This window comes from Lactuca serriola, chromosome 5 (genome assembly GCF_051521515.1).
Source record: "Lactuca serriola cultivar US96UC23 chromosome 5, Lser_US96UC23_V15, whole genome shotgun sequence".
In the NCBI taxonomy this organism is placed as follows: domain Eukaryota; kingdom Viridiplantae; phylum Streptophyta; class Magnoliopsida; order Asterales; family Asteraceae; genus Lactuca; species Lactuca serriola.
The window spans coordinates 95,397,590-95,407,627 of NC_136412.1; positions in this window are offsets into that span (position 1 = coordinate 95,397,590).

A 10,038-nucleotide genomic window follows, 5' to 3' on the forward strand; every position below is an offset into this window, starting at 1 on the left:
TACTTTACCTAGAGTGATAATTAGAGTTATGTGGCAGAGTATGTTGTATGCTATTATATGACGTGATATCTATGTGATTATGTGCTATGTGTGATTCAGAGTTACAGAGTAGGACCGAAAGGTCCACAGAGTTAGTTAGGACCAGAGGGTCCACAGAGTTATGGGACTGGAGGGTCCCACTGAGACACTGTGACCAGAGGGTCATACAGAGTTATAGCCTTGAGTGGCTAATATGTGTTGTATGTGGTATTTTGGGGAATTCACTATGCATTTATGCTTACAGTGTTACGTGTTATGTGTTTCAGGTACTAGTGACGATCGCGTGAAGGCGACGGCATGATTCGTACACACAGATCGAGGATTTTTATTTGTGATCTTGGGATATGTCTTATTTGATGACAATTGTTGAGCATGAGATTTGAGAATATTTAAATGATAATTATGTTGTTTGAAAAATGAAAATTTGTTTTGAATTTGCGTCGTTACATGGAACATCCACGTTGCCCGATCCGAAACGCAACATGTGCCCCCCCCTACGCATCGTACGTTTGTACGTCATGCGTACCGAAGAACGCCTAACGTTACTGCGTGGAACGCCCCGCATAACCGAAGATCAGCCACAATAAAAAGGATGCGAGGGCTGCCTATTTTACTCACTCCTTCACCCTTTTCTGTCTCTCTCTCTCTCTATCTCTCTCTCTAACCTCTCTCTAAACCTCCCCCAACCTCTAGTAACTTCTAAGTGCTAGAGGAAAGCCCCGGAGCGCCAGAAGGCTCCGATAAAAAGAGCTTTTCAGCTCGGAAGTTCTGCCCCCGCAGAGCCTGGTTTCTAGCCAAACCTCCTGGTAAGTGAGTTATGCTTACCATATTTTAAGTATAGCTTAAGTTTAAATTTATTGTAGTAATTATGAATCTTATAAACTATATATATATATATATATATATATATATATATATATATATATTATAAAATATAAAATATAAAGTGTTATTATAATATCTTTTAACTACTCACGGTACAGGGAATATGGTTTGAAGGATCGCATAGGGTTGTTGGATTTCAGAAGTGTTATAATGCCAAAATGGTCTTGCCCTCCGGTGTTTCATGTCTAGCCCCTGTCTATACATAGTGGTTGAAAAGTATTGTTTAACATTTATAAAACAATATCGCTCGTAAATAGTCACGATAAATATTAAGAAGCGAAGCGTTGTCCAAGTTGGAATCACCACTTTAACAAGTGAGTGCATAGTTACTTTCATCTTACACATAGATATGAAGTATTTAATATAAATTATGTGTTATGTGTGCATGTTATATGCGTTCTTGATATCTATGCTGGATGAACGGTTTATACATGTTTTAAATGATTTAAAATGTATATGTATTTTATATTTACGAAAATGTTGGGTAAAACATGGGTAGATGAAATAGTTGATGTGTGATATAATGATGAGAGGCCTCAATGTTTACGATGATCCAGTCATCTAGCGGAGTATAGATGACGACCACGGACTATTTAGACAGTCTAGTGGAACCCTGACAAGCTCGCAACTTGTATGTGTTTATTTGAACTACGTGTTCACCAGGTGTACTCCATCCCCCTCATGGTTGCCTCATTTGACATGTATTGCTGAGAAATCCCCTAAGCAGTGTTGTCACCCCAATGAAAATCCTTAGGCTAGGTCCCTTATAATAGATGCTTTTGGGAAGTAAGGTGAGGATAACGGGAACAGTTAATCGGGTTGAATGATTTGACGAAATTAATGAACTTAATTATTGTGGATTGAAAACCCTATGTGCTCACCATGCTCCTAAGCCTGACCCACTCATTTTCTTGTATATAGGTAGTGGCAATAGAGCACGGAAGTGATGATCTGATGAGAGATCAAAGGATTATAGGCCACTAGAATAAATAGATGTTGTAAGGCCTATGTTGTTTCTGTTTATGCTTTTGATCTGTATTGACAATGACATCCCGAGGTTTTTGAATATAATGAAAATTACATTTCTTCAAAAATGCTTTAATAAATTCTTTATCATACTCTTGGGAACAAATTTCGCAACATATTTCTTTAAAACTTAAAAGTATACTCTGATTTTCAAATAAAGCATAAAGAAATCGGTATTTTCTGGCGGCGAAAATGGGGATGTCATTTGTTACCCTTGCCATTATTAACATTTCAAACAAGTTGTCCTGTTTAATAGATTATATGGAGTTTCACTCCCATAACTCCATGTAAAAAAATGTTTGGATCATATTTTTCACATGTGCAACACAAAGAAAATGTTTAAATCATTTGCTTACTTAGCTACTCCTATAAAATCTAGAAGATTCCAACATACCCTCGAGATCATAATGAGAAGACTTCCTAACCACAAACTATTCAATGGTAGCCTACCTTCATCCCCTTCAACAACTATAACCCTACACCAAAACCTTGCACACCTGAAATGTAGATTCTCTCGTACCACTACACTGTGACATCTCCATTTTCACGGCCAGAAAAGACCGATTTTGTTTATGCTTTATAGAAATCATAGTACCTCTTTTAATAAAAATGTTGCGGAATTTGTTCCTAGTAAAACATGATAAATACGTTATCAAAGCACTTCCGAAGAAAAGTATTTTTATTCATTTTAAAACATTTGGGATGTCATCGTCAATACAGAAACATAAGCATAAACAGAACTTACATTCATTATCGCTAGTGATTTATATCTCCTTAATCTCTCAGTGTAATGTGACTTCATATCAACACCTGTGATATAAATAAACTGAGTGGGTCAGGTTGGGTGTGACAACCGTCAAATTCTGGTCAATTCAAAGTCAAATAAAGTCAACAAGTCAAACCGGTCAACTCAACTAACCCTTGTGTACTAGGGCTTACGTTATGTAATTACCAAACAACTCGTTATTCTAATGAGAGATCATAAATCGAAAAGTACGTACATCTAGATCTCCTTAACCTAAAATTGTGGAAAGTGACGAGCCAAACCGATAAAACAATTTTGCATACTCATCGGGAGTGTGTAAGATCCTTAAACAAGGCTTAACGGGGTTTACGGACCTTGCATTGCGAAGCCGGACACTCAAAAAGGTCACAAATGAAACCTCTCTCAATCGTTTTCACTCTATCTCTCTCTCTATTGTGAAATCTCTCCAAGAATGTCAAATCTCTCCCAAATCTCTCTAAGAATGTGAAATCTCTCCCAAATCTCTCGAAGAATGTGAAATCTCTTCCAAATCTCTCTTTGTATGAGAAATCTCTCCAAGTATGTGAAGTCTCTCCCAAATCTCTCTTTGTATGAGAAATCTCTCCAAGAATGTGAAATCTCTCCCAAATCTCTCTCAAAAGTTTCCATAACTTTTTGAAGTCATTCGGGTCATTCCGACCCTTAATCGGGTCAAAAATGGCTTGAATCGGGGTAAAAATGAGTAAAATAGTCTTAAGGACCCGAAACCCCTCTTAAGGAGCCGAAACCCCTCTTAGGGCCGAAAGTCCTCTTAGGGACCGAACCCTCCTGAGTCGAACCCGAAGGGTCCTCTCAGGACCGAACCTCGCACATGCCCGAACCCGAAGGTACTGTTCATGAGGTTCATTTCGCTCCATATTGCCCCTCGGTCTAGTTCGCTTCTGATGACTTCGGACCGAGCCTCCTTCTCGCTTCCTACTGTTTCGCATCGCCTCGCTTCGGACCCAGTATCAGAAGGGACCGAACCTTCGGCCCCTTTCCGAGAAGCCTCGCTGGAAGTTCATTTCTTTCCGGTTTTCGACTACGACTCCATTTTAGCTTCGTTTTTAATTATTTTAACGCGGGATTTTCACCAAAAACTTTATTTTAACATATAAGGACCCATAATTAATGATTTATCACGTTTTTAAGGATAAAAACCTTATCCAAAAAGAGTGGGTGAATTTCAAGAGGTGGAGTGTTGACTTTTCTTTATTCTATGACACAAGCAACCACCCATACCCACTCCATGACTAACCCACACCCCTCCCCACCATCCTTAGTCACTTCATAGTCCTTTCTCATTATTTCCAGCCATTTCCCACGTTCTTAGAGCTGGAACATCCACCCTCTCTCCTCACACTTCATTCATTCTCTCATTTTTCCACCAAGAATCACACTCCAAAATCTCTCATCTTTCTCTCTCAATTTCGAGAACTTCAAGGCATACTCCAAGGCTTTTATCCTTCATTTAGTAAGTACCATCATCTTTCTTATGACTATTACACATCCTCCTACTCAAAATCATAGATTGCTTACACAAACATCATCACATTCTTGTTAGATCTTCGAATCTTCAAGTGATTCTTCAAGTGTTCTTGAGTTGGACACTTCTCTTCTTCAACACTCATCTACTGAAATCACCTAAGGTGAGTTCATACCCCTACATTTTCATGTTTTCTCAAGTTTTTAGGGGGGGGGGGGATACAAGTTAAAACACCAAGAACATAACTAAACTTTTCTAACAGTGTCACAACTAGAAATTTTTGTGCCTTGTAACTACAACAATTAAGCCAAATTATGAATCAAAGACATAAGAGCATGTATGATGCATACTCTATGACAATAAAATTTCAAACAAACACCCCATGTAAGCATTTCAAGTAGTCAATAAGCAATTGGAAACCCTATGAGTTCTTGTTTAAGTCCATTTCGGACTAGGAATTTCTTATTGGGTCCAATGGACCAATAAGCTTCCAATTTGACCATCTTGGGCTTATAACTCTTAAATGGGCTCTAGTTGGACCCACTTCCATGTATTTCAATATTTTGGGCCATATTGGGCCTAAAATGAAATGAGTTAATTACATGAACCATTTTGGGGCATAATTTACCTAATTTAGCCCTAATATGTCATAAAAACTACACTTTGATTTATTTGAGTCAAGCATCATCTAGCTTAACTATAATATGGGCTTAAGGGCAAAAAGCCCAAAAATCTCCTCTTTCCCTCCCATTCTCGGCCCAAGCCCAAGGGAAGGAAGAGTTGACTTTGTGTGTGCCACCTCACAATTATTCAAGGGACTTCCATGCAAGAGGACTCATACTTCCATGCACCATCCTTTCACACTTCTCTCTTCTCTCGTTTCTTCTTGATTCTCGGCCGAACCCAAAACACACACACACACACACTTCACTCAACTCTCTCAAAAGAAACTCTCTCCACTCCTCTCCAAGTGTTCGAAAATTAGGAAGCTTCAAGGAGATTTTTCCCACAAACACATCATCTAAGGTAAGTTGATGTTAGATCCATAAGCTAGTTATTTCATTCCATTCAAGAATCACCTCTTAATCCACTCAAACTTATGATTTAGCACCTTAGAAGCATCCAAGTTCGAGATCTTCCAAGGAAGGTTGCTAAGGCCGAATTTTCTTCTCATTTTTCCTTCCAAAACCGAAACCACACCCAAGGTGAGCTTCATACCCCCTATTTTTCGGTTTTTATGAGTTTTTATGGGGGAGAATACAAGCAAATGTGTAGATCTATGAGTAAATGTATACCTTGTGTGATTTTTATGCTTGTATGTTTGATTTTATGTGTTATATGATGAATATGTTAGCCAAAATACCTAAAAACCGAGATCTACAACATGAGGAATGAAATGAACATTACTTATACCATTTTACGCTCATCAAGTCAAGAAAAATAATTTATTTGGTTAGGATGAATATTTTTGGACATAAAACTCATTTTTGGGCTCAAATTGTCAAAAATACAAAAGCTAAGGGCCCAAAACGACAAATGATAATTTATGAAGGTTGAAAAGAGATCAGACAGTTTTTAATATAATGTTTCTGAATAACAACATTTTTGAGGGGCTTAAAATGTAAATTTTGAACATAATGGGCTAAAAATGGGCTTTTCAGCCCAATAAGCCCCAATTTGCGAGATTTTCGAAATTGAGGGGCTGAAACTGCAAATTTCTGTAAAACAGGGGATTACTAGTGTAATAAAACTAATTCAAGGGTCAACAATGTTTTTCAAAGTCAAAAGGGATCAAAAATGCAAAAATTTTCCATTTTGGGCCAAAACTGTATAGTTGCGAAAATAAGGGTTCCAAGGGCCCATTGGTACTGCTAGCCAAGTCGAGAAGTCAAATGCGAGTCGGGCCAAGTGCCTTTCGCATTCCCGATAGCCTTCAACAACTTATGGAAATAATGGGGGCTTCGTACCTTCCTTTCTCCCTGGTCGTAGGGCTATGAGAAGTCAGGGTGGTTGGATTAAGTGAGTAGTACGGACGAAGCCTAAGGGATCGTTTGTATTTGGTAGTTATAAACTAGTCATCTTCATTAATGCGTGATTATAACGACTCACAACCCATAATTAATCCAATGTCACCTGGAATTATCGGAAACAATCGTCTAATCGGTATAACAATAAACAAGACACGAAATTTTATGTACGAGGAAAACATCGGGTTTTCCCGGGAAGTTCAACACTTTTATCTATGTGATGTATACAAAGTTTAACAATTATACACGTTTACAAAAATCGACAAGCATACTATGGATCTCCACACTTTTTCTTATATACAATACTTGTTTCAGAAAATATCGGATTTTCTGGGTTTTCAAGCTACACAAAAATCATTATTTTTCAAACATGACTTATGAACTCACCAACATTTCATATGTTGACGTTTTCCAAAATACTTGTATTCTCAGGTAACAGGTAAATTGAAGAATATGTATCCAGTGATGTCACGGTGTTTTGTTTAAATTAGTATCGAACGGTTTAAGTTATGGAAATGTAATGTTTAAAACAATGTACTGAATGTAACAATATCAGTTGTAATATTTCAATGCTCGATGATGAATGATGTTATGATTCATGTATAACCATTGTGATGGTATTCAATTGAGTCACAATAGCCCTCGGACGTTTCCGCCGTCTGGTTCGGGGGTGTGACAAACAGCCTTCATCAGAAAAGTTCAACTCCGTTCACGGACTGTTTTGGACAACTTAAACATTTTAGTTTTCAAAACTGTTTTAGGTGCAAATAGTTCCAGTTCTTAGCTTTAAAATGACTACTTGCACATTTTCATACGATTTTTATACAATTTATGGTGATTTTTACAAAACTGCCTATCATTTCAAACATCAATCCGGACCAGTTTGTGATTATGGACTTTTTCACACAAGTTGGAGTTCACTAAAATTTATAATAAAAATTATGAACAAACTAGACTCGTTTTCCAATCTCTCAGAATTTACGGATTCTGATTTTCACCTTTAATTATTTTTCTATGAATTTTCTAAAAACAGAATAGAAATGGCAATACTAGAAAAATGTTTTCAATTTCATTTACACCTAGTAACTTGTTGAGCAAGGTGTGTACCTTCATGTGATGATATGTTATTACCATATATGTCATTTTGTCTTGTTATATAGACATACATCAGAAAACAAATGGATTCTTAGCTTCATAAGTATGGTAAATATATAAATGGTATTACAAGGCTATATCCATTGAAATACAAACATTGGTAAATTATGACAAGTATAGTTTATGCTCACTACCCCAACAAATATTTAATAAACTATAATAGGTATAGTTTATGATTTATTTACATAACAAACACATTACTAAAGGTATTACACATACAAAAGGGTTACTACCACTATGAATAATTGTGCTAAACTATGATAAGTACAGTTAAGTCCATTATACCCCCACAAACGAATACGCTAGTTATAATCGGTATAGTTATGACATATATATATTACAAACAAAGTGATAAACTATAATAGGTATAGTTTATGTTTCATCTACACTACGAACTTAATTACAAGAAGAGAATCGCCACCACTTTTGATAAGCTATAATATGCATAGTTCATGTTCACTACCACTATCTCTATTTAATGAACTATGATATGTATAGTTTATATTCACAATCACCACCACTTTTGGTAAACTATAATATGCATAGTTCATGTTCACTAGTCACTATCACTATCTGATGAACTATGATATGTATAGTTTATGTTCACAGCCACTATTACTATTCCGTACACTACACTAGGGTTTGGTTCCGGTTTTTGGATTTAAGACCACATTCAATCTCGCATTGTTAGCTTTCAACTATAATTTCTAAGTGTATATGCTAGAGTTATATAGAACCTAGTCGTGATTGGCTTAGAATTGGTGGTTCCGCCTTATTTCGTGTTCCTCGTTTGGTTGTGGGCCTAGGGCAGACCCATTACATTCGACGTTTTATCTAACTTTAATTTTATATAACTTATAAACACAATGAAATTATAGCAGGAATCTATAGGGAATTCTAGAATGCACTGTTTCATAACATAGAAACTTACATTTCACATTTTGAGGAAAATATCGGATTTTCTGGAACAACTTAATTGCTTTTACGGGGAAAAACAATTTATTTCTCAATTTAAAACTCTTATGAACTCACCAACCTTTGTGTTGACACTTTTTCAAACAACTTGTATTCTCAGGGAATTGCTAAACAGGTAAATCAATTGCTTTCGAGGACGGGACGCTAAAGCGATAAACTCAAACTTATTTTGTCATCATGATGTAATTGATTTTGAAACATGTAAACTTACTCTATGATGTAACTCTTTCAATTATATTGATGATGGTTGTGTTTGCTTTCTTCACTATTACATTCGTTGTTATGATACTATACATGAAGTCATCCACCCCCAAACGTTTCCGCCGATCTGGTTTGGGGGTGTGACAGATGATGGGTTTTGGTCATAAGACATCCTATGTGCTCATACAAACCCTAATGCTTGGATCTAGGTTTCTCTATTGAACATGCTTTGAATCCAAGATTATAAACCCTAATTCTAGCATATGGAAATCAATATTAACATATAATTAGGTTTAAGATATTACCTTGATTGTTATGTAGTAATAACAATCCTAATTCCTCTTTGAATTGAGTTTGGAAGGCTTAGAGTCACAAGTGTCACTCCTCTAATGGCTTACAAACACCAAGAGCAAATGGAGAAGGTATAAAGAGAGAGGAGAAAGGTAGGAATTCGTCCTTAGGACTTCTTGGGAAGGCATAGACGAATTCATGAGCCTTAGGGGGTTTATATAGGTGTAAAGATTAGGGTTTTAGTCTTTATCCTTATCTAGTTGCTTGCCCACCAAGCAACCATAAGATAAGTCTTAGAAACCCTTATCCTAGTTGAATTCGAAGGCATTATCTCCTTAAATTCGTTCACCCTATATTTAAGATAATCCTTACCTTATTTTGTAACTATCACATAATTACAATCCAACCCCTCTAGTTTAATTAATTACACTTGATCACAAAATTAATTCTTAATTAATTATTGACCAATATTAATTAACAAATATGATTTCTCCTTTAATATATTATTCTTATAACATATTAATAAATCATAATAACCTCTCTCTCTTTATTTATTTCTCCAATCAAGTTGCTTTGGTGAAGGCAGCCCAAAAGGACCATGCACCATCGGGTCAAGTACATACCAAAATAGTTATGGACTAAGACACTAATCCAACAGTCTCCCACTTGGATAAGTCTAACAACTATTCTGCGTATGACTTCGGATCCCGATCTACAATCGTAGCTTTCCAAAGCCGCTATCAACTCTGATCATATCAAATACGCGTGTCCTTAGATAAGGGATCATATATTCCTCCATTCTAGATATCATATGAGATATGATTTCAAATCATTCTCTTTGTACTACTTCTCGATTTCTGATTTATGACAACAGACTAATTGAACAAATCAATTTAGCCCTAGCCCGGCCGAGCATTTACGTTTGTCATCACTAAATCATCGAGGGGCCCAAAGATATCGCTTTTATCCTACTTTGGATAAAAGGAACGGATAAACTTTGATACAATGCTTGCTTGCACTCACTCACCAAATCACACACAACAATATGTTTTATAACACCAAGTTACTAGTGCGTTTACATATTATCAATGTGCAACCGATTTGCAAGATACAACTCACACATCTCGGTTTCAAGAATATAAGATGTTATCATCTCACCAATCACTCGT